The sequence below is a fragment of the Stegodyphus dumicola genome, chromosome 9, assembly GCF_044657685.1.
Source record: "Stegodyphus dumicola isolate Sdum_Otavi_A_Nest chromosome 9, ASM4465768v1".
NCBI lineage: Eukaryota > Metazoa > Arthropoda > Arachnida > Araneae > Eresidae > Stegodyphus > Stegodyphus dumicola.
The window spans coordinates 119386453-119402590 of NC_140776.1; the positions used below are offsets into that span (position 1 = coordinate 119386453).

At 32.6% G+C, this 16138-nt stretch overlaps 1 protein-coding gene across 4 annotated transcripts in view; it reads right to left on the bottom strand.

Annotated features, from left to right (window-relative positions):
* LOC146995472 (cullin-5-like) overlaps window positions 1-16138 on the bottom strand; it is a 64379-nt gene that overhangs the window by 16714 nt on the left and 31527 nt on the right. Inside the window, exon 4 of one of the 4 annotated variants that reach the window (XM_085824007.1) lies at window positions 9803-9841. The exons of the other annotated variants lie outside the window; for them this stretch is intronic. The gene's annotated coding sequence lies outside the window, so the exon portion shown is untranslated. Of the gene's footprint in view, window positions 1-9802; window positions 9842-16138 lie in introns of those variants that run through there. 4 annotated transcript variants of the gene reach the window in all.

The window sequence follows — 16138 nt, forward strand, 5'->3', positions numbered from 1 at the left end:
TTCTTAAATCCTCTTGTTGCTAAGTTCAGAAACCTGTGTTATTAAAATTATTCGAATAGTTTAACTTTTATTACGGTTTCATATTTTTCATTTTAACTTTCACATGGTTGCGTTTTCAACCATATGAAAGTTAAAATGAAAAATATTACTTGTACGTAAATTTTAATATATGTAATAATTTAATGTTTTTAGAAATAGTTCAGTAGTTTTACTTTTAAACAATGGCTTTGATATAACAAGCATGTTTAATTAGTTCATCAAAAAGTTGTTAGAGACACTATCAAATCAGGAACTAGCATATTTTTCCACTCTGCAGTTTTACTGCAAAAACAGTGAATTATCCCTTTAAAAATGGTTAAAAAATATTTAATTCCTTTCATTTTCCAATTATTGAAATTTTTAAAATAATTGAAATTCTAACTAAATCCTTAGACAAAAGGTTATTCAAGAACTATACTAAAGAAATGTAAGAAAGGGGTTAACTTCAGTTACAAGCGGAATTTCAGATAATGTTATTTTCTAGTAGGTAACTAACAAAAAACATTTAAAATCCTCTTTAATTGTTCTCCTGCCACACCCTCCCTTCTGAGGCCTTCTTTGGCGCCCCAGGTTCCATAGGGAATAAAGCAATTAAGCAAGGCTCTCCTCTCTTTAACTGCTTTTTCACACAGCTGGGGGCAAAAGAAAAGGAAGGCAATGGTTTCCTGCCTGAATAGCCAGCGGCCAGTTAGAAAACTACATGACAAAAGCCCACAAGACGAATGCCCACTTAAAACCAGCACACATTTTCAGGAAATCCAAAATAACTATGACTTCCTGAAAAATTTTACGAGTAATTATTATGATTAAAAAAATTAAATTTCAAGTGGGAATGAAATTAATTTATGTAAAATCCAAGTTGTCAAAATTTAACTGGATTATTTGAAACCATGCTTTTTATTCACCATTAAAACGGTGTTTGCGCTTAATCATAATAGAATACTGTACTTTTATTTTTTTTCGTTAAAATGAAAGTTCGGCTTTAATTCTCCATATTAAATTCATATAATGCAAAATTTTCTGTAGTGTTAAATTATTCATAAATTATTCTCTGTATATGATGAAAATTTACATACATATTATACTCCTTATAATTTTGTAGAATTAAAATAAGCTGTGTGGCCAGTATTCCCTTTCACCTCCCTTTGTCACACTTATACAAAGGCACTTCCATTTCTTGCGTAAATATAAAAACAAAGATACATACATGTATATGTTTTTAATTATATTATTTTGATTGACTCTCTGTACTATATATATATATATACGAATTTAATTCAGCCGGAGACGAAAATGAAATGTGTTCCGCTACTTAAATTTATTGTTCAATTATTTCTTATTCATTTATTTTTTATTTTATCTCTATTCATGACGTATATATCGGTGTGGGTTTTTGTTAGTGTGGACTTTTATCAGCGTGCCCTTCTATCTATGTGGGCTTTTATCTGTGTGGGCTTTCATCAATGTGCGCTTTCATCGGTGTGGGTATTAGTCGCGTGGGCAATTATCCCAGTGGGGTCATTTTTGTGGGCTTTTGTCGTGTGCACTTTCGTCCTTTTGTCTGGTCACCGCATGGACTTTATGTATTTCCTTCACAATGCATTTTGCTGTGAAATGACAAACATTGTACAGTTAATAATTAAAAATAAAAGTATGTTTTGACTAACAAAACTAAAGAAAGGAATATTTATACATGATTAATAAAAATTAATTATTCATGTAATATTATATCTAGAGTAAGGTACCATCCTTATACTCATTATTGGAATTGTCGTATATTGATACTTTGATACCCCCCTTACTTTGTTTAAAAATTTGAAATTAGATTCCATTTACTCAAAAACCAGTATTATATTTATTTGTTCCATCTGCTTAGTTACACTTAAGTGCTTAAAGTTCTAGTCATTGTACAAGGCATATATAATAAATATGTTTTTCTCCTATCTAAAATATCTATTTGTAAAATATCTTTTGAAGTAAATCTTTTAATTATAATAATGATTAATCTTTTATGTGGTAAGATTATGTAAATTATGTATGGATATTAGATTTAAGTGACTGAAATTTAAAAATTTCAATGGGAAAGTGGTGTTTACTTGGAATATTCCCATGATTCTCGAGTTACCTGGAGTCTTGTTAGACAACAATGCTGCATAAATGTACTAGACCGTTTGGCAGATGAAGCTACTATGTATTTTTCTGCATTGCATGGAAAATAGAGGTGTGTTCTTATACCTGTTACCCATCATCTGGCTTGTAAGTATGAATAAAATATTAAGATACTTATTTATTGATCTATTATTTATTGAAAAATATTTTTATGATATAAATCCAGATGTATTGCATAGTTACAAGAACTATCTATTAGTTTTCATGTTAGTTCTAAGCTTTATTGTAAATTTTATTTTTTTACTTTGAAAAAGAATAATTGTGATGAAATATTATATTCTGGACGATTATATATCTCTAAACCACAGAATTTCTAGCAGCAATTTGCCATCAGTGTCAACATTAAAAAATCATTATACTGAATAATTCACCTTATAGCTGTAAACTGCTAATATTTTGATACAATTGGACATATTATTTTAGGATATGTCTCTTAATCTTCTCTTAACTCGTTCCATACTCAAATCATCCCCTTAGAAGCTAAGATTGAGAATACTCGTCTCCTCAAGCAACAATTGGATGCTGTACGAGTCGCATCGGACATGGACCAGCATACACCTCTTACGGCAAAAGCAAACTGTGATACATTGAAAGTACTGGAGCCCCTTAAGGGTAAGTGTGTTTTAAATATCTCAGTATGCTAAAAAAACCCTTAGATAGCCTTGCTAATGCTTTTAATGATAATTTTAAGTTAAATATAAAAAGAAAACAACATGAAATCTCGGATAATTCAAACGCTAATTCTAACCACGAGGATGGTAAGCCTATAAGGCATACATACGTATAGTATATTTTTCAGTTGCAATACCTTATTACCACTGAGAATTTTTTGCGATTCCCAGGACGCCATAATACAGTCAAAAAGTCATTAATTCAGACACCCATACTCCGGAATGATCTATAATCCGGACCTCAAAGCTACAAACTTTCTGCGCATACGTCGCGTTTACGTGTGCTCATAAGACCTTTACGGCTGTGACTTTGCCTGTGCACATGCGCATAATACGTTTACGCATGCGCGTTTAACGTATAACAGACGGTATAAGCTGAGCTAAAATTATCTAATTCAGTTAATGTTGCAGATTGCGTTGTTCCTTAATCTTCGAATTGGATCAGGCTTATTATTTTTTGCAGACTGTTAGAGCAATTTTATAAAAGTAAGCTTGAACTTTCGATTATGTCAAACAGAATTTCCGATATATATTTACTAATATGTACAGGATCTACAAAGCAAAAGTATGTTTCGAAGTCCATTAAACAAAAAGTGGAATTGCTGCAAAAAATGGAAAAAGGCATATCCTTTGTTTCTTAACCATTCCGAAATCTGTTTATCAATTTCATGCTGCTCTGCGGGGGGACATCGCAGCGCGCAATGAACTGGAAGTTGATTTGTCAGCACTATCCTTATCTTCAGGGCAAATGTTTTTATTTTATTCGGCTTATAATTCCTTACTAAATGTAGTATTTCATCTCGATGTATTCCGTCTTTGATATGATTTAAATCAAATTCCTTGTCATTATAAATACCACAAGTACACATCAAATAGTTTTCTGGTTGCAATTTTCTAATTTCGACTATGCTTAATGTATGCTTTACGCATGTGCTTGTTGAAAGAAATGTTTAATAAAGTAAACAAATAAATATTAAGCTTTTTTTTGTAAATTTTGATACCCTTTAGATCATAATTGTTCTTTATTTCATAAATAACGGTTTCATATTTTTAATTGTATAATTTCTTCATGCCCTCTTACCAGATTTAAACTGATGATCTATAATCCGGAATCGCCAAAGTCCCGACGAGTCCGGATTAACTACTTTTGACTGTATTTACAAAAATTCTGTGGAACCCAATAAGTACTGCGCAAATCCGACACATGCGTGAGTGAAACTGTCAATTTTTTCTTTTGTACACTTGCAGTTTTAGGTCACTACATTTAATTTCTAATTTTAAGACATAGAACAATGTGAACATTTTAAATAAGTAACAGATGAAATGACAGCGTCACGTGCAAAGCAAGAAAAATGAACGTTTCTATTATAAAATGAAGGCGTCGAAACGGATTCATTTTTTTTTCTTTGTCTGTATTGCCATATCTATTTTAAGATGTATTGTATTATGTAAAAATATTTGGTAATTGTAAAAGTATTATAATAAATTAAAGAAATATCAAAACTGCTAAAATTCTAGGCAACCCCCTGCTGCAAGTCCAGCGACTCCAGTTTAAGAAACCCTGGTATAGACAGACAACCCGGCGAAATTACGCCCTAATTGAGATACAGACATAAAACTTATATCAAAATGATGGGGCATGCATTTGCAGTTGAAAGCAGCAAAACGCATCAAAATGGATCATTAACTTTCGAGTCGTGTGATTTTGATGCGGCTTGCTGCTTTCAAAAGCATTTTCCTACAACTTGCATCCTATTTGAGATGCAGATATAAAATTTGTGGAGCATGAAATTGCTATTGAATGCAGGAAACCGCATCAAAATCGGACAATCGGTTCCCGTGTAAAACAGATTTTAAAAAACTGTAATTCTTAGAGATGCATCAAATTTCATTGCCATGAAAAATATATTTCGTCCTCTGGACCCTGAAAACGATACTAATTATGTTCAGAATGCAGTTAACACTGTAAATCAACGAAGCACTTCAAGTCAAAATTTACCTACACCACCACAACCAAAAGTTGTTCCTCCAGTCAAAAATTCTACAATGATATAACCAGGGCAAACAAGTCCACAATACCAATTTTAAATCATATCAAATCCGAAGAACACAGGAAAAGGCCTAAAACCATCCTCAGAGACATACAATAAAGGTTTTTGATAAACGTTTAATTACTGTAAAGGCCCTTATTTTTGCAGGCCGTAATTTTCACAAAAATGAATATATTGGTGATTTCGCGAGTTGAAAATTTCACGAATTTTATATGAACAGAACAGAAAGTTGAAAAATTTTAAAAGTACTTAAGTAAAGTTGGGGGGGGGGAAAAAGTATTTCGCAAAGCTTTGATTTTTGCGATTACGACGGGCTCACGAAAATAAGGGCCTTTACACCAGTTTAAAAAAGACCCAAAAAACTAATTAATTATTCTTTAACTAATTATTGTAATATACCTAATTGCCTAGCTTAGCACCAAAAATTGGGAAAATTAAAATTTTTATTCCTATCGCATCACTAATTAATATTGAAGCAGGCTTAATTTAATTTGTCCATCATGTCCTCTAGCCCCTCATTCACTCAGCCATCCCTTTAAATTAGTATGGATTGAAGACAAGAAAGAATTTCAACCAATCACAAAAAATGCTGGTGGAAAAAATTGAAATAAGTGAGAGATGGAGCGCTTAACGAGGATCCTTAAGCGCTCCATCTCTCACTTTGTAATCACAGTTCAACAGCTTTCGGCCATGAAGGCGGTAGCTATCATAATCATACCACACACTCTACAACCAATCACGTTCGTCTCGATCTAGTTACTCAACCGTAAACCACAGAAGGATTTTTCGCCGATTTAATGGCTATATCCAAACTAAACAATAAAATTATCATAGGTAGAGACTTTAACTCACACCACAAAAATCGGAACTGCAGAAATGATAATTCAAATGGTCACATTGTTAATCAATTTGCCTCAACGGCCAACTTTACTGTTGTAGCTCCCTCCTACCCAACATGCTATAGATCTGCAAGCATTATTGAATTTTTCCTGCTAAAAAATATTTATCAACCATCAAGGATAGAAAGATTACGTGAACTATTCTCTGATTATAACCCTGTTTTAATGGAGGTGAATATCAGTAGCTATAGTACATCACACAAAAGAGCCTTTATTATGAACTGGGTAGCTCTAAACAACACTCAGTACCCGTTACCCGCGATACACAGTGAAGACGAGTTAGACGCAGTTATCGAAGATTTTACTAGCACACTTAACCGTGCTCTGAAAAATAGCAAGGCGGTCCCGTTGACTGGTAGGGCCAGAGATCCTGCTATTAGAGAACTTTTAGCTAACAGAAAGAGAGCTAGAAAAATATGGCAGAGGACCAGATGCCCAGAAGTTAAGAGAATTTTAAATCGGCTGAATCAGGAAGTCAGTACACGCACAAAACAAATGGTCTAGATATTTAGAATCACTCTCTACTGATGATCATGTATATGGAAAGCTGCTTCTAGATATAATAGATGCTACACAAATATTCTGCCCCTTAATGGCCCCTCTGGGATCACATACACAGAAACTGAGAAAGCTGAGTCACTAGCTGATCACTACGCTACTCAGTTTTACATTAACATCTCACACCCAGACACAGAACGCACAGTTAGTTACACTAACAATTTATACTTTTCATAACCAAAAACAGACAACATCCGTCTTGCTAAACCTTCGGAAGTTAACACCGCCACCTCCATACCTGTCCCTTTCAATGATGTTCGATCGATTATTGCGGCTTCCCCGCTCTCTCCAGATGAGTATGCGATGAGAATCGCTACTCAGACTGAATCTGCTCTCATCTGTAAAGAGTACTCGTCCCCATTCATTGTTTCTCCAATTCCGGTGTTCCCGGCACCACAGAGAACGCCTTCTCCGATGGGCAGGCGTTAGAGGTACACACCGTACAGGGCGTCGTGCAAACAGACCACCACCCTGCAGTCTTCTGGCCACGGTAAAACGCGATATCTGTCGTCCAGTCGCCTGCGTCGTGTGTCTAGCGATTTCTCCCGCTGTCTGCCGCCTGTTTCTTCTGGCCTGTAAGGCAATATACCGGTCATCTGCAGGTGTGGTTCCTCGTGAACGACCACTACTAAACCCCCGGATAGCTGTTCCTGTAGTTTTAAATTGTCTCCAAAGTCGTGAAACGATGCTGTGAGCAATTCCGATCTCTGCAGCCACACTTGTCACACGGCGGCCTTCCTCCAACTTCCCAATGACCTCGGGTAAAAGCATCCAGATGTCATCTAACAGATTGATTATTCGCCATTTCTCGCCGAGGCAGCAACTCAGTGTGATTTTAACTGCTATACGGTGTGCAATCTCTTTGCCAGAAATACTGATCTTTCACCGAGAACATGCTTTATACAACTCAGACACTCCCCCATTATGTCTACCTGCATATCTGCGCAAGTGCTACCGTAGATCACCTTACTTAATCTCGGGATTGGTCTTTCTGTCCGCTCTGCCTCTTCGTTCAGCTGATATGCTAATTTTTCGACTTCGTCCTTAATTTTTGCACACCAGTGTATTTCACGTGCTATACACAGGATAAGGTACAACCCAGGAACCTGGAAATGATGTGTGTCTTTGTACCCTTCTAAAGGAGTATGGATTGAAAACAGCCTAGGCCTTCCCCGTAGCACACTGTAAATCACACTTCACCCAATAGGATTACTCCTCTGCCAGCCAACAGAAGTTCAACAAGCTCCCGCCTACCACCTGACTACTGAACCATTCAGCCTTGAATACTCGAGGAGAGGGGGAAGAAAAAAGAAGAAAAGGGCTTTTTCTTCTCTCTCCGCCCCCGATTGCCTCTGCTGCTCACACTCCAACTAGCTCTAGGTTTTAACTTCAAAACTCATCATCTTATATTTGCTGCAAACTCTGCCATTACTACTGATTATAATGTCACAATTGCTTTCATTTCATTTCACTGCCATAACTGCTCTTCGAATTTTTATTTTTACGAACTTCAGCAACATTATTTCTTTAACATTCGTAAAAGTATTAACTTACTACACTGGGATAAGGCTATGCCCAGGAACCCACTACAACTGAACATTAGTTCATCGAGGAAGGGCATACTCTAAATGAAGCTGCAGATGTCCAAATAAAAAAGGAAAAGAAAACCTATTCACAATAAATTGTTTCAACAAAGGAAACGATTGTGTGATTTTAGATGACAGTCGGAGAGTATTAGTATCAAATATTTTATTTCATCATACCACCAACAAATATTTTCTTTTGTTTCAGAAGCCCATCAAAAACTTACATGACAGCAAATGCAAATCTAGTATAAATAACGTTTATGTTGCTAAAATAAATTCTGATTTCCAAAGATGGCCTGTTTCTCGCATTGTTGGTAAATCATGGTTGATGGGCATTAAGAATGGTCTTTCCTCTAATTCACTGGACACACACAAATTAGCAGCACGTTGGTGTTAATTCTTTTTAATTCTGTATTAAAATATACAACTTTAAACTTAGTTGACATATGCGGCATTTGAAGTGCAAATAATAAAAATTTTTCTTAAATACTATGCTTTGTTGCTTATCTTTTAGAAATTTAAAGACCTGGAATTCTGCAATTCTGAGTAAAAAATGAAAATAAAAAACAATTAACACCAACAAAAACTTGTGGTAACATGACAGACAAATTATTACAAATACTACAAAAGATCATGCCTTTTCATTTTATTTAACCATATGTTAAAGCAGTATTCTTTATTAGACCTGGAAAAGTTAGAAACAGGAATATATTTTACTACAAAAACTACACGACAATTTTGAAATTAGAAGCTTTTCTGTATGAATTCCACTCTAAAACAATGCAAGTGCAGTCTTGACGATAAGAAAGTCAAATTTATTGAAATTTAAATTTGTATTTCCATTTTAATTTTCATTTTCCTAAAAACATTTGTCAACTTTGCAGGATTTCATCTTCAAGTATATATGTACAGACATTTAAAGTTCTGATGTATTAACATCTCGTGGAAATACACCTATCCCTCGATTTATACAGTACTTACCTGTTTTACATGATTTCAGTTTTACACAGTTTAAAAATTAACAGATTTCAAAAACTTAGTAAAATAGTATTTGCTGCATAAATGCAAATACATACATTTGAAGTCATTTTTTAATCTCATTTCTTTGGTAACACTGGTGGCAACAACAAGGATGGGGATTCCCCGTGTTAGGAGAATCTCAATAGTATGTATATGTATTTCATAACAGTAAAATTTTAAATTATATGGTTCACGCGAACTAATGCAGTATCAGTATTTTAGCAGCAAGGATTACATCATTTTTATCTACATATCTGAATGTTTACTAGCAAGTTTTCAACATTTATAGTTTTTGTGGCATTTTTTATAATTTATGTAAATTTTTTAAAGTATTATAATGCCAAAACGATTTTTAAAAAAAAATCAAAAATGAAATTAGAAGCAAAAATTAAAATATTAGATCATCTATGTAATAGAGAAGGAGTAACAAATGTTGCTAAATTTTACTCCATGAATGAAGCCACAATAAGGACAATTAAAAAAAAAAAATGAAGACTCTACTAGAAAAAGAATTAGATATGGGTAGAAGACGAAAATTTAAAATGGATTCCAATTGATACTGATGCTATTAGAAACAAGGCTTTAAAAATTTATAAAGCACTTAAGAATCGGTCACTATCGACTTTGTCAGATGAAAAAAAGGTATCTTTTTCCACAAGTCATGGTTGGTTTGAGAGATTTAATAATATTTAAACAAAGGCATTCTTTACATAATCTAAGATTGAAAGGAGAAAGTGCATCTGCTGATTCGAATGTAACAACAATATCCAGCAAAATTTGCTGAAATCAATTGCCACGATCTCCTACGTTTCTGATCAGATCTTCAATGCTGACGTGTCTACGTTGTTCTGAAAAAAAAAAAAAAAAAAAAAAAAAAAAAAAAAATACAGTCAAAAGTCGTTAATCCGGACTCGTCGGGACTTCGGCGATTCCGGATTATCGATTTTTCCGGATTATAGATCATCAGTTTAAATCTCGTAAGATGGCATGCAGAAATTCTAAAATTAAAAATATGAAACCGTAATTTATGAAATAAAGAACAATTATGATCTAAAGGGTATCAAAATTTACAAAAAAAAAGCTTAATATTTATTTGTTTACTTTATTAAACATTTCTTTCAATGTAAGTTGTTTAAGTTGCTTCATTTTATGTGATACTAATACTTTCTCTTTAATTCTATAAACAGACATAATTTCTTTTCAGTTAAAGAGTTCTGCTGTTCAAGTCCCGTTAATTGCTGTGCCGAGAATACCGACTAACTGGTCAATGGAAATTTTTTCGTTTTCACTAACCTCTCTGTCACATTCTTCATGTCTTTATCCATTTTTTTCAGCAATTTCACTTTTTGTTTGTTGGACATTGAAACATACTTTCGTTTTGTAGATCCTTTGGAAGTTCCAGCATCGGAAATTCTATTTGACATAATCGAAAGTTCAAGTTTACTTTTATAAAATTGCTCTTACAGTCTGCAAAAAATAATAAGCGGGATCCTATTCGAAGATTAAGGAACAACGCAATCATTAACATTAACTGAAATAGATAATTAGATAATTTTAGCCTACACCGTCCGTTATACATTAAACGCGCAGGCGAAAACGTATTCTGCGCTTGCTCACACGCATATGCACAGTAGTCAAGTTCTTACGCGCTCGCGTAAAACGCCTGTGCGCATGTGCAGAAAGTTTTTAGCTTTGAGGTCCGGATTATAGATCATTCCGGATTATAGGTGTCCGAATTAACGACTTTTGACTGTACCTTGCAAATCAGCTAGTGGTCATAAGGTAGTGAAAAGTCATACAATTTTTTTCTGTTGCAATGCTTCAGGCAATTATATAATGAAACCATTGGTTATTAACAAATCAAAAACACCATGTTCATTTAAAGGAACAAATATAAATAACCTTCCCTTTTATTGGATGCCTAACAGGAAAGCACGGGTCACTGCCATAAGGTTCAATGAATGATTTCTTACCATGTTTGTCCCAGATGTCAAAAATTATTTAGGTAAAAAAGGATTGCCTTTTAAGACTCTTCTTTTAATAGATAATGCACCTGGTCATCTTCAAAATTTACAACACAAAAAAGTAGAAATAGTCTTTTTGCCCAAAAAATACAACTTCTTTATTACAGCCATTGAATCAAGTAATATTTTCTGGCTTTTACAACATTGTGTATATCAAACAAACCTTTAGGTATATTTTAGAAAAAATGGAGAATAATGAATCTTACTCTTATGGATGCTTGGAAGAAATTTACAATCTTAGATTGTGTTGGACTGTCATATACTCAGATTAAACAATCAATGCTCAACGCATGCTGGAAAGCAATACGCTGGATGTTGCTAAAGATGAGAATGATAGATTACCATTAGAGTGTGAATATTCTCAGATCACTAAATTGGCTCAAACTGTAGTAGGAGAAGGTTTTGAGGATTTAGCTCAAGCATATATTAAAGGAATAATGGTTGATGAAGAACTAAATGAGGATGAGTTAGTTAACATGATTCATGAAACAAATAAACATGATGAAGACCAATCTGAACCAGCTGCATTCACAGCTAAAGTCATCAGTGTAGGACTTGAATTGGGAAGAAAATTAGGTAATCATTTTTTACAATATGACACAAATGTCGAATGAAATCTCCGATTCCAAGGGGAGCTTAGTAAGTGTTTAAATCTATATACGGATGTTTAAAAAAATTTAGGGGGACAAAAAAACAACAGGCAATTGTTAATTATGGATTTCATCATGAAGTCTAGTCGATGTGAGATCTCCCCTAATTTATCATCTATTGAAGCAGAATTGTATCACGAATACTCAAGTGATGAAAGAGACATCATACCAATCAAGAAGAAAAAACTAATAATTCATGAAAGTGATGTCAGTCCAAAATCAACTCTAAATATGAGAATATTTGTAGAAATTTCCTGTTCTTTCAATTCGAGCCACAATTTTTCATAAATGCTACATACTTTCATTACATTATCAGGTTGCATACTTCTGATGTCTGTGTAATTTATTTAATTGATGATGTAATTTATTTAATTGATAACTAAATATACTCGATTATGTTTTCACAAGGCTTGCTAATGTTTTTTTAAATAACACGAAAATAATCATGCAATGCAATAAAAATAGAACATCACTTTCCTGCCTCAGAATATACTACTAATAACAGGTTGTTTAAAGAGCAAAATATACAAAATTTAAATTAAATAATTATTTCCTTTTACTCAGTTGAATATGCATTTAATTCATAAACATGTATATGCAGATAAAATTAGCTATGTCAATAAAGTTCTGCAAAGAATAATGAACGTGATCCTATTAGTTAAGTGTTGCAACTTTATTTCATATGAAATATTTTCTATATAGTCATTCCTTAAAAGTAGTCTCTGAATAATTAAACCAATTAAATTTGTTTCTAAATGTACTTGGGTTAATTGATAAAAGCAAGGCTTTTTTTTAAATGGCAAGCTGATTTTTAATTGATTTCATACTTAGATACATCATTATACATACATTAATAAAATAAATAAAATTCTAATTATGTTAGGGCAGTTTCCATTTTGCTGGTGTTTACTAAAGAAAATTTTACAGATAGCATTTTTAACAAAAACGCTGTTTATGATCATTTAAGATTTAAAAATAAATAAATAAATAAATAAAGAGAGAGAGAGATTATTTTGTAAGTATTCATCAAGAATATTTCTTCCAATTTATGTTTTCGAAGAAACGCCTTTATTACACCAAAGTAAAAAAAAATTATCCCTCTACCAAAACTTAAATCTGTATCGATTAAAAAAAAACAGTAATGCGTATTTAATAAGAACACAGGAATAAATTGTATCAAAACTCAAATCTATTTGTAAATTGTTCTTCTCTAAACTTATGCTTTGAACCTGAAATATTTTGAATGAAATAGTGCTTTTTTATTTATTTTAAGACTTGATCTATTTTAAATTTACCTAAAATACCTAAAATAATTATTTTAGCTTTTCAAGAGTTTCTTTTACATTGCTGAATTTGATGAAGGTGTACAAACGGTGCCAAATTCTTGGTTTTGGGCTGATATGGATAAATGACATATGTAATATGAAAAAATGAATCAAACTGAACAAAATGATTGCATCACATCAAGCCCCAGATTATTGAGAACTTTGGCAATTTCACCGGGTTCTCTAAATTTTTGCATCGACAAGTATGATATTTTCTATAATTATGTGTTCTTGTTGCTCATTTTTCTCACTGTATAATTTAGAAAGCTGAATAGAACATGGAAAATGCTGTTATGAAAGACATCAGTACCAAAATATTTTTAAAATATAGTAACATCTCCATTTTTAGTACTTTTATCCATAAATTATTAGTACGAGTTGGTAGTTTGGTTTTTGAATCTTAACATTATTTTAATTACCAGACTAGTTGTTTAAAAATAGGAATGCATGTATTAAAAAATTCAAAAATTAACAATCATATCAGGATATAATATATATTTGCTTTAACATTTAACTGCATTTTTTTTATACAAATTTGATGCTCTCAAAATCTATTCGGTCACCTTAATTTTGCAGTGGAAAAATAATGAAATAGTATAATCCTACAATTCGAAACCATAAAAATTCTATTTGATTTATTTATTGAATAAATTGTTGCAAAATATCTGAAATTTGCAGAATTTTATAAAATAATGTAGCCATGACTGTTAATTTAATTTTACATCAAATATTTCGATAATTATACATGAGCAAATAAATGCTGCTAGAACATTTAGATGTTTAATCTAACATTAAACGATTATTTAATTCATTCTTTTTGCTTTATGTTAAATTATTGTTTATGAGTGATAACGGAAATTTAAAATTTTCAGTGAAAAAGGCATAGAAAAGTTAAAGTTGGCTATGAAGTTTTCAGACATCGAAAAGTGCAGAATTTGGTGCGGAAACAACAACAACAACAACAAAAAAAAAAAAAAAAAAAAAAAAAAAAACACTAGCGATTTAAATTCTCCGATTCTTCAGATGAGTAAAAAAAGTAAACAAGTAAAAAAGTACTATAGTAAAAAAGCTAGCAGAGCTGTGCTTGCCATTGCTACCAGAGTGCACACAAGGAAAATATTTTCAACCAGAATTTTCTGCATCTGTTTTAGCTAGTCCTCACTGCAAATCTGAGGACTAATACTCCAAAAGCAGGCTCATCAGAAAGACCCAATAAAGGTTTCGTACTGTTGCATTCCTGTACAGGTTCATGCAATTTGGAGTGATTAACGATGACACTTAATAAACACACAATGTATTTGCCAGTATTATTCAGGACATCTCCAAAAACATGTTTACAGTCGTCCAAAAACTGCGACAAGCACATTGAAACAATCAGCAACAGAGCCTTTAGGCTATAACAGTGAAGACAGCTTCACAGCAAAGTGCTAGAGTACAGCTCCCGACTAGGTTCAGTCTTCTCAGAATTCGACGTACTGTCGAGATTCTCGACGCTACAACTCGCGATGCACTCCACAATAAGCACTAGAATACAGCTTCTGACTCAGTTCAATCGTTCTTGGAGCTCAACACACTCCAAGATAAGACTCGATGATGCACTAACTCGCGATACATTAAGAGACTCTCTCTACGCACTCCCCAATCAACTCAATACTAGACTGAAAATCAACTCGATAGACTCGAGATACTACTGCTACTCCGCATACAGGCAGGGTTTATATAGCTTTTAGCATGCATTCGAGAACATTCTAAGTCAAACCAGTAAGAACTCATTCTAAATGGTTCTCCATCCGTCTACGGCATATTGCCAATTTCGCTGAAAGATGTTGCCAAATGGGTGATTTCTCGCCAAATCTAGCAAATCCTAAACCTGCTTTGTGGGAAATCTATCTTACCGCAGCTGGAAATTTTTTAACAGTAACTTTCTGAATTTGCCAATAGTCAATTTTTTAAAAGTGTTCTGTTTTCAGGTTTTTAGAATAATTATGTAATAAAGACACAATAACACGCCGAATAAATACTAATTCAGAAGTCAAACAACAAAAATCAGCGTTATATTTACAAAATTTTCACAGTAAACAGTCACTGTGAAAATTTTGTAAATATAACGCTGATTTTTGTTGTTTGACTTCTGAATTAAATATGTAATACCCTGACCTTTTCCCTTCCGCAGAACTTCAACATCTAATCTTAAAAAATTTAAATTCTTTATCAAGTAGATTACAAATATTGCAAGAAAAGGTGGAGTTGCTGAAAACTCCTAACTGTGCAATCAACCGAAAAATTCAGAATTAAATATATTCCAATTAAAAACTGAATTAGAACTTCAATTTTTAGAGAGAATGTTTCTCAACAACATAGCTCCTGTGGTATTGTAAAATAATATTTTACATTAATCCTAATAGTTTTTTTTTTATTTTATTTTATTTTGTTTACTTTTTGCACACATTTTCATTTTATAAAGTAATTTCTGTTACGTTTTTGCTTAAATGAAATTTTCTATTTCAGTATTATCTTATTTTCTTTACATAAAAACTAACTGCAGAAAATGTACTAAAATACAAATATGGAACTCAAAGCAATGAAAACATTATGATTTTATAAATAAGTTTCCATTACATTTGCATTTTATTTTGAGGAAAGTTAGATTTCTTGAGTGTTCTGTGAAGTTGAAATAATTTTCTTAAATGATAGAATAAGAAATCTTGTTGGTTATGCATTTATAGATTAAAGTCAATTTTTATTTATATATTTATTTATTTAGGTCAATGAATTGAAACATATTAATGTTAAAGGAGACTAACGTAAACATATTAATAGTAATCGTAACAAATATTTTGAAGTGATGTCGGACACGCTAGCCGAAGAGTACAGTTGGGTAAGTGAAAAAAAAAGGGGGGCATTTAAATCCCTGAAGTTATCATAGGTTATTTTACATAAGTCAACATTTATAAATATATTTTTATGTACATCATCATTTACAAAATATCTTGATAATTTACATTACGTATAATATGAAATCTGCCAAATTAAGTCACACCCAGCACCCGTAGCTCTCAGCCTGAGTCAAATCTTAATTATTCAAAAAATCGAATAAAATAAGACCAGACTTCCATGAATAGTGCATAGTGCTACTAAATGCATAT